This window comes from Cebus imitator, unplaced genomic scaffold (assembly GCF_001604975.1).
Source record: "Cebus imitator isolate Cc_AM_T3 unplaced genomic scaffold, Cebus_imitator-1.0 Scaffold30, whole genome shotgun sequence".
Lineage (NCBI taxonomy): Eukaryota > Metazoa > Chordata > Mammalia > Primates > Cebidae > Cebus > Cebus imitator.
This window is the reverse complement of record NW_016107345.1, coordinates 2,616,908-2,635,647: the sequence shown is the minus strand read 5'-3', so window position 1 is coordinate 2,635,647 and position 18,740 is coordinate 2,616,908. Positions and strand designations below refer to the sequence as shown.

Here is an 18,740-nt window from a genome sequence, read left to right as displayed (position 1 = left end):
TTTTTTTTTTTTTTTTTTTTTTGACATTTTGGAACAAGTCTGTGTTCCCTCCAACGTAACTGCTTTGCTCTTTCTTAAGTTTAGAAGTAGTTACATTTGAGACTGGCATTATTATTTTAGAATGTCAAGAGCAGCTATAAGCACCTCAACAAAGAAAGGAGAATATGCAGTTGGCATGATTTACTCACCACAAAGCCACTTAAAAAATATAAGGGGTTTAAAAAAAATTTTTTTGCAAGCAAATGTGTCAATTAAAAGTTTCTTAAAATGTCAAAGAAAGCACGAGAGGATTAAACAGGCAGGCTGCAACACTGGAAGTGCAAGTGGCATACAATAAAGGCTTGAGTGATACAAGTCAAACTTTTACGGTCAAAAAAAATAGCTTACAAAGTCCTGAGGCTCATAGCTGTGCAATGTGAATCAGGCACACCTGAAAGCCCAGGTTACAACAGCCTGCATTTCTATGTTAACAGTATTATACAGGAAGAGGATTTGGCTCTAGATGGATGGATGGACAGGAGCACTCATGCATGCCACTGAGAGGCGTTTTGCCTGGTGAGACCTTTTTTGGCTGGGATCACACTAACCTACAGAGCTTTGGCAAGATCCTATGACTCATTCATGAAGAGTGGGCATCAGGAACCCTGTAGCTTGTTATCACTGCCAGTGCCAGTGGGCAGGAACTTCATGTCCTTAAAAGTACATTGGAGAACACGGCTGTCTCACTCAGTGGGAGGTTGACAGTGTCAGTACAGAATGAGCCCTCCTGCCCATGGAAGTGGCCAAGCATGTGAGCCACTGCTGGCGATGCTGCAGAGGGGCTGATGGGGGGAACATTTTGGAGCCCTCCATGTGCTGAGATCCAAGGATTCTCTGACTCAGGTCCCAAAACAAGCTCTCAAAACTCTCTCTCTCTCTCTCTATATATATATAAAATATATATCTCTCTATATTATATTATACATGTTATATATATTATTTATCTCTATATATGATATATTAGAGATTACATATATATATTATACATAGGGATATATAACATATTATATATCTCTTTAAAAAATATCACTAATATATATCTATATATACAGATAAATATATATCTATATATAATATATATCTGTATATAATATATATAGATATAATGGTTTGCTCCTTTGTACTTATAAAGTGATGGGTAGAGCAAAAATAAGGCTAAGAGCACTGTCACCTACAATCATGACATTTAGCTTTGGAGGAAATGTGAACTGCATGGAGTCCCAGCTCCCCACCAATAAAGCAGGGAATAAGACTCTTAAGGGGCTGGGCTCAGTGGTTCACTCACTCCTGTAAACCCAGCACTTTGAGGCCGAGGCAGGTGGATCATTTGAGGTTAGGAGTTCGAGGCCAGCCTGACCAACATGGTGAAACCTCATCTCTACTGAAAAAAAAAAAAAAAAATTAGCTGGGCATGGTGGTGGGTGCTTGTAGTCCCAGCTACTCAGGAGGCTGAGGCAGGAGAATCACTTGAACCCAGGAGGTGAAGGTTGCAGTGAGCCGAGATCGTGCCATTGCACTCCAGCCTGGGTGACAGAGTGGAACACCCATCTCAAAAAACAACTCTTAAAAGCTCCAAAGCTTTCATGCAGCTTAGCTTAAAGTTGTAATGAAACACACAACTTCAGGTTGATGTAACTTAATGAGAAATTTGGGAACAAAAGTGGTTGACACAAGTAATTTTGAGCATGGAAAGCAATGGGGGTGGCCATGATCCTTGTTTACGCACCAGTTTCCACAAACTGCAGCTAACCAAGCAAGTACTTATTCTGTATTATCATCATAAAATCAAGGTTCTGGATGGAGTTTTTTACTTAATATGTCCATTAATAGGGCAAAGGCTATACTGTACTATTTGGAGGTTTGTTTTTGTTGTAGTCCTCTTACAAGGCCCATTGAGTTACTGCTTGGGCACTATTGAGTGTTACAGGAAATCCAGTGGTGGGAATGCTTGTTGCAGAATGTGAACTCGTGGTTATAGAAAGTTGACTCTGCCCACCAACTCTGTGATAATGAACCACAGATTGCCATATCACTGATTGTGATATAATAACTGATAGAATCAGGATGGACATCTCTGCTTCCTCTCTTTAAGCTAGAGGACAAGTAATCCTAGAGGACACTTGCATTTCAGGGACATACCTGAAAGCCTTGTTTTATAAGACAATCATCCTAACAGATTAATTTTAAAATGTAATACAAATCTTGTTTTCAAGAGGAACTGTCTTCTGTAATTTTGTTAGGGAGCCATCAGATCTCTGGTCTTTTAGTGGTTTCCCATGATGCCCCAGGGATGTCAACCAAACACTGCCTATGGCCTCCACAGCTCCACCTACCAGTGTGGGCTTACCTGAAGCCCTCACACTATGCCTCTACCAGACCCAGACATCTCTCAGCCCCACAGAAGAGCCTTGCTCACTGGGGACTTCAGGCCTGGGTCAGCTGGGCAGGTGACTGGAATGTCAAAGGGCATCACTCCTGCTCTCCAAGAATGAACCTGAGGTGGAGAAACCTATTGTTCTTGGAGCTGCCTGAGGCAGGGGAGGGAGGTAAGACCCCAAGGGGCATGCTGGACACAAGGCCACTGGATTGTCTTTTTGGGAGGACTCTGGTGAGCTGAGACAGGTAGTGGGTTTGAAGCCAAGGCTGAAGTGCTCAAAGACACAGAGAATGAGACCAGTTACTGCCTGAATAACTGTGTGAGACACATGCATGAGAAACAGCCGCCTGGGCCCGGTCTACCTCCAGACTATGAGGATAAGTGGAAAATGGCGGCTCTTTTAAGGCACCCAGTTTGGGAATGATTTGCTATGTGGCAATGCTGAGCTCCATGAGGCTGGGAACTTTGTCAGTCTTGCTCTCTAGGCGTGTATCCCCAGGGCCAAGAACGCTGCCTGGTCCAGAGCAGATGCTTAACCAATATTTGTTGAAAGAGTGAATGAATGTATGAATGAAGAGATGAATGAATGGAGAAAAGACTCACTATGGCCAGCAGCAACCCCCACTGACTGCCCCCAGCCAGCATGCTGCCTCTCCTCTGTGCCTCCACTTTCTCACCTTGCTGACTGCTGACCATGCCCTGGACCCCAGCTCAAAGATCGCTTTCTCAGAGAGGCTGCCTTTCGACTCACCCACCTCGTTTAGCAGCCTGCCTCACTCTCAAGTAATCCTGTACCTCTTCTCCATGGCACTTCTCAGGACTATCATTATGTAATCAAATGACCACAGTGAAATTCCTGGCTGGCTGGCTGTCTCCTGTGACTGACCCTAAGCCACATGACAGTAGGGAAAGTGTCTGTTTGCATAGAGCTGACTGACCGCCTGTCAGAATATTTCTGAAAACTGGCAAAATACAGTCATTCTCATGATTAGAAAGTGCCAATTCATAGAGAGCTCTCTTTTAATAATAAGCTGGAATTGACCTCTAACTGCTAGCGTCTCCTCCACCAAGCTTTCCAAATCCACTACACCCAGGTCATCCTTGTCACGCAGACTCTAGGCGACCCAAAAGGTTAAGTGTGTCCAGGTTTACTCAGTCAGTCGGGGGAAGAACTAGAGTCTGAAGCCAGCTCTCCTGACTTTCCAGTTCAATGCTATTTCCATCACACCACACCGACTCCCGAATGTTTCCACTGACATTAAATGTTCTGAAACCATCATAATCTCTCTATCCAAACAACAACAGCAAAGCTGTGTACTTTTCACAGAAGAATGCGTGGAACAGGTCAAGCTTAACATATAACACGATGTCCATATATAACAAGAGCTCATGGTGATATTTGGGGGAACTTCCTGCCAAATACCTAAGAGATGAGCCCCTGAGCAAATATCTAATTTCGATTTTAATTTGGTTCTTGTCTACTGGACACTCCTTGTGCCAATTCTCTGCAGGTGTTTCTTCTGTCTTCTTTTCTTTTCTATGACTTATCATTCCCAGGATCTTTGAAGATCAAGGAAATAAATAAACTAAAATCAAAACCACTCCAGGTGATCTGCAACAGCTCAACAGGACAGCAACCCTGAACAACGGAGCTTTTGGAGAGAATGCAATGACCAAAGAAAACGTCCCTGACCTAATGTGAAAGGAAAAAAGGATACAGAACCAGGCATGGCGTGATTCTGTTTTTCAATATGTATAGTTATGTATATGTTTGGAAAAATAGGATGGAAAGAAATACACATTTAAAAATGAGCTGGTGGCCAGGCGCGGCGGCTCATGCCTGTAATCACAGCACTTTGGGAGGGCAAGGCAGGTGGATCACCTGAGGTCAGGAGTTTGAGACCAGCCTGGCCAACATAGCAAAACGCTGTCCCTACTAAAAGTACAAAAATTAGCCAGGTGTGGTGGCAGGCATCTATAATTACAGCTATTTGGGAAGCTGAGGCGGGAGAATTGCTTGAACCCGGGGGGCAGAGGATGCAGTAAGCCAAGATTGCTTTACTCTAGCCTGCATGAAAGTGTGAAGCTGTCTCAAAAAAAAAAAAAAAAAAAAAAAAAAGGTGTTGGTGGTATTTCTTACCTTTTAGATTGGCCAAAAAAACTCACCTCTCGCCTCTCATGAATGTTAGTTAATCTCAGGAGGATGAGATCTTTCATATACTGCTGGTGAGAGGGTTAATTAGAATGGTATCCGTGAAGGAGAAATGGTGATCTCCATCAAAACAATAAATATTCACATCTTTCGCCCCAAGAATTTGTATTCCAGTTTTCCATCCTACAAAAATGTTACCACCTATGTACAAAGCAGCACTAGGAGTCATTATGCAAATGTGAAAATAACTGAAATGTTCATCCATAGGGAAACAGTTGGAAAATCAGAGTTTGTCCAAACAATGGAACACGATTCAGTCTTAAAAAAAGAAAGAAGTGGGCTTAGGTGAGGATGGACAAACTTCCAAGAAATATTGCCAAGTTAAAAACAAAAGACAAAAAGCAAAAGTAGCAGCATAATAGATATAGTGTAACCTCACTTAGGTAAAACCAACTTTGCTTATCTCAACATATATATGTAAATTTTTGGAAAACATAAATTTACAGAAAAAGGTCTAGCAGGAGATGGGTGCCCAAATGAACAGTGTCCCCTCTATTGTGAAGTAGGAAGAACTTTCAATATTTACTCATATGTTTTAATGCTTTGATTTTATAGTATGTTGTGTGCAAATAACAACAACAAAAAAGGTTAGTAATGACAGAGGACACGTTACATTGTTAAGTCAAAAAGACAAGCTACAACATAGCATGTACAGATTTGGCTGAATGGCTCGAAGCAGGGATGGGAGCATGACTTCTTATTGTATACTTTAGAATTTGAACCTGTGCTATTTAAAAAAATGAATTTAAATAATTGCTATTTGTAAAAGTAACAATTTTTAGAAGAAGACAAGGAAAAACATTGGAAAGAGAATATATATCTTAAATATTATGAGTGGTTAGAGCTGCAACGACAAGTAATCTAAATTTTCTTTAAAACAAACAAATTACAAGACAGAAGATTGGCTCACCACTCCTTAAGTAAGTAGGTGGTGGAATCCCGGTAGGCTTATTTTCTCACATATATTTCTGCATTTTCTAAATTTTCTTAAACTTGTATTACTTTTAAAAACCAGAAAAAAGGAATGCTGTAAAACATTATTTAAATTATTTTTAAACAATGCAGTTAAGCAGTATCTCACAAGGCAGGCACATGATAAATTATAGAGACCAGTGGTTTTGAAACAGTATCATCTTTTAAAACTCATCACAACTTGGAACCTGATGTGGAATTCAGGTAGCAGTGGAAGTACTTAGGTGGACTGGGAGGGGCCTAGTGCCTCACTTAGCAGCAGCCCCATCCACCTGCGGAACCCACGGTTCCAGGAACATCCTTAGGAAATGCACTGTCCAGACAGACAAAGGCTACGGGGACCTGAGGAGTAGGGGGCTCTTTGTGCTGGAACGATCAGAGAGAGGGCTGCATGACAGAGGCAGAAACTGTGCTAAACTAAAAGGCAGGGAGGATGTCAGTGGGTGTGCCTGATGTGAGGATAAATGGTACAGAGGCAGGCTGCAAAGCCCACACCCATGCCACTGTATTGTGGGTGACAGCCCTTATGCAGTGACTCATCAGTGAACAGGGTGGAGGAGGGCTGGAGCCAGACTAGGTTCACGTAGGAGTAGGGAGCCACTGAAAGTTTCTCGGTAATCGCCTGACTGGATGTAGGTGGTATTCTTGAAATGTTACTCTCAAGCTGCTGATAGATACAGCCTGCATATCACCCCACCTCTGAGTTACAGCAGGAAGACACTCTCTCCAACCCCCTGGGTCCTGACATCTGGGGCGTTGCGGCTCATCGTCATACAACTGGTGGGTTTTGCCAAGATTGTGCTGTGTTCAGTAGACCAGGCCAGGCAGGTTCCAGTCCTCCTACACTGCTATCCTAGAAGACGCCATCATTCCAGGGGCAGTGGGGCTGGGGTTCCCCAAGTCACAGCTCACGGTCCATCCCTGGCCTTTTAGTCCACTACCTAATAGCTTGCGCAAGGTATTTAATATCTCTGAGCTGCGGTGTTCTCACCTGCAAATGGTGATTCATTCATTTATTCAGATATTTACTGAGCAACTGCTCTATGCCAAGGATAGTTACAGAGCTGGGGATTTGTAGTGACCAAACCAGTCCCAAATTCCTGCCCTCATGGAGCTTCTATTCTAGTGGAGTGTAATATTGCTGCCTGCCTCAGGGGTCATGGAGGGGATTAGATAAGTCCATCCTGGAAAACACAAGACAGTCGTGATTTCCTCCTCCCCATTATTATTTGCATTCCCTACAACACTTTGACCAAGAAGGCACCCAATAAACAGCATCAAACTATTTAGTCTCTGTCTACAAATTCAGATGAGCCCACCTTGAAGAAAAGTGGCATTCATTCAGCCCTTGGCTTAGACTAGCATGATTCTTCAGCTCTCTGTACCTCTGTATCCCATTCTCCAGCACTGCCCAGTCTACCTTACTAAACAGGGCTGGGAAGGAGAACGAAGAAAACCACCCTTGGAACCATTCATCACAATGAAGGCAGCTGACAGCTTTGATAAACTCTGGCTCAGCCCTCATTTCCTTAGAGAAAGAAAGCACAGGGCTATCAGAACCCTTACCTTCTCAGGCAGTGCTGAAAGTTACTTTTTCAGGCCAGGATGTCCTGCCATGTATAGGACATGAACACCTGATGGACTGCATGCCTGCCTCCAGCGGCCCCATGGGGAGAACTCAGCCCCTCCAATCAGGCCAGTCTGTGGCAAGGTGAGCCCTCATCTGGTGGATTTCAGGGTTGAGTGTTTGTTTCAATGTGTCCCTGAGGGCATGTATGAGTCTGGGGGCAGGTGAGTAACAAGCACAACCAGTACATATTCCAGGTGAGTGGCCAGAAGCATTGGTATAAGTTCAAGGGAGAAAAAACCTGCAAGCCAACTTTAGAACCTCATCCTTAGGGCTCCAAGAAAGTGATCCACCAAAAATCTCCCTGGCAAGTATCTTGATATGTAATGACAGCTTCAGCTTTCTTCACCAACTACATGCTGGAGTTCTGGTGCCAGCCTCTATTTTTATAGCCTGAGTAATGCCCGGGCAAAGGACCAGTCAAAAATCAGACACAGAGGGACGGGGCACAAGAGGTGACGGCACAAGCGATGGGGCCCCTTTCCTACTCAGCCTCCACAGCAGATCCTTCAGAGCAGAATCTGGGACAGCAGCCAAGCCCTTCTCAGATTCTGGCCCAAACTCCTCTGCAGACTCATCCCCTCTCACAGCCAGCCCATGAGTTCCATGAGGGCTGGTCCTTTTCTGCCTGCAAGCCCCTGTAAGGCCAGGCTCCATGGCACAGCAGGGTTGGATGAGTGAATGGCCACACCATCCCACCCAACTCGGGCACAGTCGACTACTTGCTGTTCCCCGTTTTAATAACTCAATGTCTGTGCCCATTCCACTCTCTTGGCCCAGATTCCTTCTTGACCTGGTTAACTCCTGCTTTTCCTTAAACTCAGCTAAAGCACCACCTTCCCCTGGAAACCTTCCCTGACCCCAAGGCAGGATGATGTCCTCCAGTACTGGGCAACCACAACCACCAGGGCCTACCCCTCCCGCTCTACTCATCAACATGACAGGCTCCCGTCAGCTTCCTTGCCCACCTTCCACGGTGCTGGTGGATAGACACCAGAGCAAGCAGCAGGTGCTCAATAGGGGTTAGCGGGAGGGAGGGCGGGTGGGAAAAAGGAAGATAAGCACCAGGAAGAATGCTGTGGACGGAACAGCCCCATTGCAGAAACCTACAAGGAACTGAACAAGAATAAAGCACTACACCCCAGTGGATCAATAGACCCCTCATCAATGAATACTGAGAAAAACTAGCAGGAAGTGGTGGGAAAACACATCTTAATGAATTAGAGGGGAATCAGGTCACTCTTTGCTGTGTCCTCTCCTCCCCTGCAGGTGTGGGCTGGGCAGGGGCTGGAGAGCAAGAGAAGCTGTGGACGGTTGGGTGGGCAGGGGCACTTGAAAAAAAGAAGCTCTCATAGGCTCCTCTGGCCTTGGGGGACTGAAGACCATTTTCTGTGGGGTAACCTCCAACTGCTGATGTGAATCATGTAGGACGCATTCCCACAAAGCTGTTAAGAACATGCCCTGTGTCAAGACAGGGGGATAATAAGGGCTTCCCACTGTCCTACTGAGTCATCTGGCCCAGTTCCTAAAGGTAGTGACTGAAGCAGGGATTTAGAACAGATGATCTCCTGGGAATGAAGAGACTTTTGGCTGGAGTCTTCTTAGCACAGCATTTCCTTCTAAAGAAAACACCCCCATTTGCCCCTTAATATCCACTCATTCCTCCTTGTAAGAGAATCCTGATTTCCGCAGGGTGGAGGGAGCGGACAGTGTAGCAGAGACTGCCAGCTAATTGTGATACACCCATCTTCTCTCCCTCGTGGGCACGTGGCAGGACCACATTTCCTCCCCTCGGAGGGCATGGTCATGTGACTAAGCCCTGGCCAGTGAAATGTCAGGGCCAGTAATTCACCACCTCTGAGCCTGGACCACAAAATCTTCCCACACACCATCCTCCAGGTTCCTTCCTCTTCAGCTGACTGAGGCAAATGAGCACAGCAGCCTTGAGAGCCTGAGTCCCTGAATCTCCTCTTGGAGGAGAGCCCCTCGCCAATCAGAAACAGCCATTTTGGACTACGTGTGAACAAGAGGTTGAATGCCTACCATATTTGAACCATTAAACATAATTGGTTTGTTTGAGCAGTGAGCCTTCCTCAGTGCTCCCTGCCACACACTCATATGGCCTGTTTAACTGGGGGTATCCCATGTGATACCGTTCTGGCCATGAAATAAGGGGAAGTCTGCTGGTGTTTTCGCCGTCATGAAGGAAAGGCCAAGAGAGTAACACAAGTGTCAGTCCAGACAGATGTCAGCTGCTGAAACCAACACCAGCAGAATCGCCTATCTTCATGCATTTTCTTACTTGAGAAAAACAAATCCCTATTTGCTGAAGCCACTGAGGCAGGGCTTTCTGTTACTTTCAGCCAGACACATTCATAACTGATATGTTTTGCAACCACTCATCATTCATTCAGCCGACTTTTACTGAGGCCTGTTTCATGCCAGTCCTTGTGCTAAAGGCTAACGCTTTAGAGATGAGCTGGGGTATGGTCCCTTCTTTCCAGGGACTTCCTATCAAGCTGGAAGACAGGCCCATGAGCAGACAATCAGAGCACACTGGGAACAGATGCTGTGATGATGCAGGATGATGTTCCAGGGCAGTGTGAGCACCGGGCAGGGGGCCGGCACCAAGGTGAGGAGTTCCCATCTCCTCTTCTGGCATTCAGCACACGGGGTAAATAAACACTTCTCAAGCTAAACAACAAGTAAAAAGAACACACGATCCTCAGCCAAGCCAACTGCGATTACTAACTGTAAGTAGAGTCGTTAAACACCATCAATTAATGCAGCTGTTTCAAGATCATCAGCAGTCATTAGAGCAAGATGTACAAGAGGGGAAAAAAAAATCACACACTGAGAACTTAGCAATGCTAGAAATTATGTGAACCAAGGATGAGGCAGGCTTGCTTAGATCTTCCTGCCTGCTGACGTTAGCCACCTCCCAAAATATACTTTCTTTCTCAAAGAACACAGTGATTTTTCACTTTGAAGACAGAGCCAAAAAAATCAACCATCTATGCCATGACCTTCGACGGTAAATGCCCAAGCTTTGATTTTTCAGGTCTGTGTTTCCATTAGGAACTGCGATGGAGACAGACAAATTGGCGACAAAAGAGGTTCCAGTCTCGGAAATCAAGAGATGATCACGACCAGAGAAGTCGGAGCACCTGGGGAACCATTTGTAAAACAAAGAAATGGTTTTCCACCTTTCACTTTAATTCTCCCTACATACAAAAGATTGGCATGGTTTGCTATTTCTTTGTTTTCTAAGTGTGGGGCAGGTTTTTTTTTTTTTAAAGACAAAACTTTATTTAAAATTCCAGAACATAGGTCTACCCTTGAACAACATGGATTTGAACTGGGCAAGTCCACTTACAGGTAGATTCTCTTCCGCCTCTGCCACCCCTGAGACAGCAAGACCCTACTGTGAAGACAGTGAGGAAGAAAACTTTATGAAGATCCCCTTCCACTTAATGAATAGTAAATGTTTTCTCTTACTTATGATTTTCTTAATAACATTTTCTTTTCTCCAGCTTATTGTGAGAATATAGCATATAATACATACAACATACAAAATATGTGTTAACTGACTACATTATCAGTAAGGCTTCTGGCTAACAGTAGGCTATGTACAGTTACGATGTTGGGGATTTAAAAGGTATACTCGGATTTTCAACTGTGGGGGGCCAGGGCGGCAGAGGGGGCATCAGTGCTCCTAACCCCTGAGTTGTTCAAGGGTCAACTGTAGTTTAAAATACGTAAAAAATAAGCTGGCTGCCCACTAGGATAACTGATGACCAGTTTTCCAGTCCGACTGCTGACTTACTGGTATGCAGTATTCCAGTGCATAGAGAGTACAAGCTGGGCTAATCACACTCAAATGAGGCAGGGAAGCTCTCGAGTTCCTGAAGCAGCAATCACAGAAGGGTTTTCTGGTCGAAAGCCCATTGCCGGAGGCCGTGCCAGCTCTGTGATGGCAGGTGCTAGTCGGGCAGGCTGCCATGCTGGAGCCTCTCTGGCGGATGCACGGAGCAAGCAAGGCGAGGTCTGAGGAGGAAGGACCTCTCTTTCCAGCACCAGTTAGGAAACCCATGCCCGTCAATGCAGTTTCTTCGGGTCAAGAAATTTCCAGCTACAGCAGACATAGGAAATGTGGTGTTCTGGCTTCCTGCCTCTGGCTAGTCCCCTACCTGCTCTCAGGAGCAGCTGTGCCATTTCTTGCTGAGAGAACTGGGTCTCTGATAGTACCAAGGCTTCTGGGGCTGCTGAAGAGCCATTCCAAAATGGTAGCCAGGGCAGCATTCCGTCAACCAGGACCAAAAACAGTGCTGGCAAACCAGGTGACTAAACAGATATAGGGTCCCTTATCATGCTTCCCACTGACAACCTGCGGCCAAGAGTGACAGTTAAAACAGCCAGCATGTGTCAGACATAGACCAATCAAAATGACTGCCTGTTTCAAAGAGCTGGCAAGGTCACATGCCACCAGGGTGTACCAGCTGAGGTCAACAGTCCTTCCCCCACCCCATGGTCAGCCCCTTCACAGCCTCATGGCTATAAGTGAGCAAATGCCTGGAAATCAGTCGGCACCACCATTCATGTCCTTCACCATAAACTGAAGTATAATGTCCTCTGTTCCATGAGGACAGAGACTATTATCCCATATCCATCATCTCAGTGCAGTCGGTTGGCGCCTAAAAGGTAATTTTAAGAAACAAATGAATAGGAATAGCAGCTAACATTTTTAAAGCATGTACCATGTGGTAGGTGCTTTTCTAAGCTCTCATCATGTATTATTATATTTCAGTTTCACAACAGTACCATGAAGTAGGTATTATTATCACCACCCAAATTTTACAAATAAGGAAACCAGCCCAGAGAAGTAACTTGCTCAAGGGGATATCGCTAGTAATGGTAGATCCAGGGCTTAAAGTCAATTCAGCCTCCGAATGTACACACTCAATCACTGCACAGTGCTGAATATACAACCAAACTCAGGTACTCTAGTATTAGGAAATCATCAACAGAGAACCTCTGACATTCACAAACCCTGAGAAGTCCTTCCAGGTTTCTGGGTGTTATATATACACAGTTTTTGTTTGTTTGTTTGACTTGCAGAAAATTTTAGAGAAAACCAATACCTACTTTTATCCCTAAGAATGGAACCAGGCCTATAATTTTCAAAAAAACTGTGTAACCACATTCAGTTATCAAGGAACTGTGGGCAGGAATATCCAGGTTTACACAGTATTTCTCTGCTTAAGAGATCTGAATTCTTCAGGAAGGCTTTTAACCGTCCAAGGTCCCATCTCCCCATCTCTAAGCAGATTGTGGGCTTACTGAATCAAATGAGATCATGGACATAGTTGCTTGCTTATACAGTAAGATACTTTATAAACATAATGCAAGATCCTAATAATTAATATACTATAATAAAATAACTTGCATTAAAAATTCTATACTTATTAATCTATACTTTTAAAACTTTCTATACTTTCAAGATAGTTCATATCTCTCCATGTTTTAATGATATTTAAGCTTAATAGTTTGTTTCTGTAAATCCTTCCATTATTATTTCTGAGCTTCCAAAAATTTGTGCTATAACTTTACCAACTTTACGGTAATCCAACTGCTACTTTTATTTTAGAGGCATGAAGCATTAACAAGACAGTAAATGTTTAATTCTAAGTAAATTCTCCTATATCTGCAGAGGACAAACTTAGCAAGTAAGAGCTTCATTTTATTTTACAGTTAAAAAGCTCAAAATGATACTGCTGTATCTCTGAAGGCCTGAAGGTTGGTGTTGGATCCAAGAATGAGGTAAGCCTAGGAAAGCAAGCTGTGGCTTTGTTGGTTGGAAAGACACACGTCTCTGAATAATTGAGTGGTGGGACAAATAGCATTCAAAACGATTTGTAAATTTAACATAAATGATGACTGTAACCACAAACAGAATTGGAGGAGGAAAGGGGAGAGAGGGAAGGATCAAAACTACGTGCAATAATTTTCATCTTAATATGCTTTTTAATCAATATGCTATTGATTACAGCTCTTTCTAAGGAAGTTGGTCACACCCAGGGGCATAAAGGGTGGCATGCAGGTGACAGAAGGATGCCCTGCAAACTGAAACATGAATGTATAAATTGGGGAAATGACTCTGCAAATACAAACAATTTTAAAGTTACTACTGTCTCTACTACTAGATGTTTGAGTTCCCCCAAACTCTCCTCCACCCTAGAGTACGCAGCACAGTGGGAGGTCCACCGATGGAGGGAGGGGCAGATGCACGCACAGCCGACTTGGCTGAGGGGATGAGATGAAGGCTGCCTCCCACGGGAACTACTCCACAAGCCGCAATCCATTCCATGCCTTTTTAATCACTAACTCCTTCCACACTCCTGAGATTGTTCCTGCCATCACTGGAGATTGAACTTTTTCCAAAACCAGTGGCTTCCCCAGCCGAAGTCCAAGCAGGGTCAGTGACTTCCCTAGCCAACGTCCAAGCAGGTTTTGAGGGTGGAGGATAAACAGGCCAGAGTCTGTGGCTCAGTTAGGTGTTAGTTGGCAAGGGCCCGCCTGCCTTTCGGACTCAAGAGTGGATCCTGAAATTCATTCTGGGTTCACAGGTGCCTCCTCATGGCTGCCATGCAGTAACTCCAAGTTGAGAGGCTCCCATGAGCCCACTACCTGCGAGGCTGTGCAGCAGGTTCAAGAAGAGACCCTGTGAGACACTTCTATTGAAAGTCCCACCATCCTACTAGAAGGCTGTTCCCTCTTCACCTCCTAAGGACAGATGCACCCACCTTCCAAGCCACTGCTCCTTTTGTCACTTCCCTAGACTCTCCCCTCAGCACCTCAGGTGAGATGAAGTGGCAGTGGCTACAATCTGAAGCGGCCAGGGGGGCTCTGCAAGTGGCACCCTGTCTCCCTAGGAGCATCCTCCACTGGTGGGCAAGGATGGGGGGTGTCAAAGGGGACCAGAGCTACAGCTCAGGGCCTATAAATCAAGCTGCGGTCAAGTGGCTCCCCAGGCCAAACCCCAGATCAATCTTGCTCAAGCCATTATTTCCAAAGGGTCACACTCCTCATTCGAAAATTTCAAACAGCTCAGTGCTCTCCTACAAATCTTAGCTGGCTTTCAAGGCCTTCTAAAAACCAGAACAATGGGCCCAGCAAAGGGATTTCAGGTTCCCACGGGGCCATTTTTCCTATCCCAGTGACTTTGCTCCTAACTGGTAACCCCTACACTGGAATGTGGGCACACTTCCTTATCCACCAACTAGGAACCTTGTCCAGGAACAGGTTCCGGGGCCGAAATCTTCCCCTGTGAATTTTCAGGACCTTTAATATTCTCCCATCCTTTCTCCCACCCACCTCTAGATAGTAGTATGTCTCTTTCGCGCTCTCCTCCCTTTCTCTCTCACTCACAGACTGCAGGCATTAATTAAACCTCTTCTAGAAAACAGATTTTCACCAGCTGCAGGAATTCTGGGTAATAGCCAGACCCGAAGACAGAGACAATCTGGGTAAGAAAGATAAGCTTGTGACAGCCAGGGGCAGTGCAGGCTCCCACATCCAAGTGGCAGTCTCAGTTTTAGCCCTTTCCAGATTCCTGAAAAAAGGGGGACATGAGGCATTCCCACCCCCTCAGCATTTGGCTGAACTGACTGGGGCTGGCCTTTGACAGAGGCACAAGAGCTGGACCCTGCAGGCAGGTCATAGCCACCTCCGAGAGACCAAAGCACTGGCCCTAAACATCAACCTCCCTCCCACCAATAGAGCTGCAAGCCATAGTGCCAGAAATCTGCAAGAAGAGGCACTCCCAGCCCTTCACAGGAAGCAACACCCACCGGAGTGAGGACAGTGCAACCTGAAGCAGCCAGGGGGGCTCTGCAAGTGGTACTCCGCCTCCCTGGGCACTTCCTCCATCAGTGGGCAGGCATAGGGGATGTTAAAGGGGGCTGGGCTACAGCTCTGGGCTACAGCTCTGTGGTGGACCCAGCTCTCAGCAGACAAACTTGGTAGCTCCCAAAGGTGCCCACCACCACCCACGCCAATTCTTGAATGAAGACAACTGATTTTCTTCATGGAAATCCTGGAGTCCCCACTGAGGTTAAAGACCCACCATCAGAGCCTGACCTGTAGACTGTACTCCCTGCCCCAAACACACACAAAAATGAGTTTGTCTCTAGTGAGATGACACATTAAAAAAAAAAAAAAGCTGTTGAATTTAATGGTAACATTTTGAACAGTGTAGCAAAGTGTAGAAAACATTGGTTGTAAACTCAGACTAATTCATGGGGGCATCCATTTCTTTCCTCAAAAACACTGAGTACCCCCATGTGGTAGACAGGGGGAACCAGGCAAGGACCTGGGGCCACAGAGATGGTTCCACCCATCCCTGAAGATGCTCCTGGACAGTGGGGCATCACAGAGCAGTGTAGGGAGGGCCAAGGAGAAGCCCACGGGAATTTCTGGGCACTCAGAGAGACCCTACTGAGCCCCAGCGTGTTCTTGGGCTAATCACTTACCTAATCAATAGTGAGGGAATATTGAGCTAATTACTATTCAAACTGATTCAACAGAAAAAAGAGTTACAGAAATTGCAGTTCCACAAACACTCGGAGTGCTGTGCTCCAGAGGCCAGGTGGCCCACGCTGTTGCTGGTGCCCCAACGCAGCCTCCCATCAGCGAGGGTGGACTGGCCAGGAGCCAATTCCTACAAGAGAGGTTCCCTCTACGCATCCTTTCTCTGAGATAAGCAATTAATTTAATGAAAGCCAGGACAAGGGATGGGGCAGGTTCACACACTGGCTTTCAGGCTGTCCCGTGCATCTCCACCACTCTCCAGAGACCACGAAGCTTTTTGAGCCATCTGCTGTAAACCCCCTTCCCATAAATGTCCCGATTGGGACCTCTGACGAGGGTAAGTTGTTGCCAAGCCCGACCGCAGTCGCATCCAGTTGGAAATGGTGGGCTCCACACTACATGCTTCACACCCACGGGCCTTCTGCAAGTATCAACAAACGGCCTCGTTTGTGGAGCACTCTCCGATCCCCCCTCCACCCCCTACATTTCCCCATTCACAGCTCGATCTAATTCCACATCTCTCCTGATTTTACTTGTTGAATGCTTACAAAGCATCCTTGTCTTCCCACAAAGACACTGGCTAGCCAGGTGGTGATAACCTCACTCCCCACGGAGCCCCCTCGTAATAGCTGAACTCACAGCCCAAGCGGGAAAATATGGCTCCACGTCCTGCACCGCCAATCCTTTACCATCCACAGGTATAATTTAAAAGGCAGCTGCAGCTGCAGCTGCAAAGCAGGCAACCTACCCTAAGCAAATCCAATCTCTCTGTGTGTGAGACAAAGCCAGCATATTTAAAAGATCAGGACACATGCAAGTTCACCAGCAAAAGCAACATCGTGGGTCTACACCACGCAGTCCTAACCTGCGCAGCCAGGAATGTTAACCTGCGCTCGGGCGGCCTCGCAGCTGGGCCCGGGACTCCCGGGGGCGCCTGGCTGCAGGTGGCTGCCAAGAGGAGCCAGCCGCGTCCCCGGGAAAGGCCGCGAAGTTGCAGCCGCCTGCTTACCTGGAGGCTAGCGGGCTCAGGACCGCCCCGGAAGGGAGATCCCGGGAGCTTGAATCTCGGCTGAAATGCAGTGGCTGGAGTGCGGGAGCCGGGCGGGAGAGGGCAGGAGGGGCAGGGGTGAGCCGCAGGCGGGCTCCGCGGGCTTGAAGACAGAGCGGGGGGTTCGCAGCGGGCGTGAGAGAGGGGGCTGCAGGGCGGGCGCCGGGACTGGGACACCTGGCGCACGGGGGGAGTGGCAGGGGACAGAGCGCAAGTCCTAGGCTCTGGGGCGAGCGCGGGCATACAGGAGGAGGCTTAGTCGCCAGATTCAGACCCGACGCTTCCAAGCGCCCCCAGCCTTCCCACCCCTCTCCCACTGGCGAGTTAGGGGGACTCCCTCAGTCTCCTAACCCTGGACCCTAGACGTCCACTCGCCTCGAGCATCCTGGTCGCTCAGCCCCAACGGCAACCCCCCCGGCTCAGGCCCGCGCCGCACTCACCCCCATGGTCCCGGGCTGGCCCAGCTCCGCTGCTGCGCGCCCGGCTCGGCGCTGGCCGCCAGCTCCTCCCGGCGCCAGAAGAGGCGAGGGCGGCGCGCACCGGCCGCGGGGCAGCTGTAGGGGCCCGGCAGCGCCCCCTGCCGACCCCGCCGCGCCCCGGCTCAGCTCGGCCCACCCAGCACCCTGGAGCTCCGCCCCGGAGGCGGTGTTGCGGTGCTGCTGGGCGGGGGCGACCGCGCGGGGTTGCTGAGAGGACGCTGCAGCTGGGAGGCGCAGCACAGCCCCCAGAGACTGATCGGTCTACAGACGCCTCTGCTTGCAAAGCCTCCGGCACGGACGCGCCAAGCGCGCAGGGACCACGACCACAGACGCGCAGGGCCATCCCGCGCCTCACAACGCCAGACCTGCGATCCGGGACTGCGCGGCCGCGCGCCAAGGCCCAGGAACACAGCCCTGGTCCGCCCCGGCCCTGGTGTGGGTGCTTTGGGGCCCTGTGCCGGCCCAGGCGCGGCTGATCCTGGCGCCGGGTGGGCTCGCGCGTCTGGGGTCCGCCTGCTGCCACGTGGACCCAAACTGTCACTCCCCAGCCCCCACCCCTTTCGGCCTGTCCCACACTTCTCTTCCGGCTCCGAACACATCCGGCCCTGTGTGTCTCTGTTCCTCACTGCTGCTCCGTCTCCCGCGGCCTGTGGGGACCCAGGGAGGTCGCGGCCCCGCGCAGGCGCCCTTCCCACCTGCTCCCGGCCCGCGGCTTCCTTGGAGCGGCTGCTGAAGATCCGCAGAGCACTTGAGGGCTGTCTGTATCGCCCGGTTGGACATCCGATTGGAGCATGGTTGTACTTGGTTTGATGAGTATTTGTGGGCCATTTATTGCAAATGTTAGGTTCCAGCTCGTGGAGATTCCCACCAGATTTCCCTGTGGGAGATGAAACGACCGATGGCGATTGTCAGACGGGCCTTTGCTGTCAGCTGGAGGTCTACAGCGCCCCTGTGCCCCAGCACAAGGAGCCCCAGGCACAATAGATAGGGCTTCGAACTTGCTGCTGTGTACCTTTGAGGTGTGCTTCCGGCGGATCTCATCCCTTGACCTCTGCTCTCTCTCCTTTATTGATGGCTCTCAAATCCACACACTCGGCCCAGATGTGTCAGCCACATTTCCCCCTGGCCTCCAGTTTTTTTCTTAGAACTGTCCCTCAAGTTACCATGTCTGGCACCAAATTTTACCCCTTCCAAGCTCCCAACTCCATTTATTCCTGTGGTCTCGCCAGTCGCTCAGCGACCTGGCGTGCCTTCCTGTGGGAAGTAGAAAAGTTCCTCTTCAAAGTTTTCTTTCTTGTGAAAGAATAAATCATAAGTGTTAGAAATAATAGTTTGTTTTAAACACTTTCTTCAAAACCTGCTTTTTGCTAATAACTCTTTGTTAAGCCCTATCCTAT

The 18,740-nt window shown here is 47.8% G+C and overlaps 1 protein-coding gene across 3 annotated transcripts in view; it reads right to left on the bottom strand.

Annotated features, from left to right (window-relative positions):
* Positions 1-17,410, bottom strand: part of PXYLP1 (2-phosphoxylose phosphatase 1) — a 62,205-nt gene extending 44,795 nt beyond the window's left edge. Inside the window, exon 1 of one of the 3 annotated variants that reach the window (XM_017523723.2) lies at positions 17,305-17,410. The gene's annotated coding sequence lies outside the window, so the exon portion shown is untranslated. Of the gene's footprint in view, positions 1-16,681; positions 16,702-16,825; positions 16,983-17,304 lie in introns of those variants that run through there. The other 2 variants (XM_037736826.1, XM_037736825.1) reach the window with 2 other exon arrangements.
* Between the last annotated feature and the right edge of the window lie 1,330 nt (positions 17,411-18,740).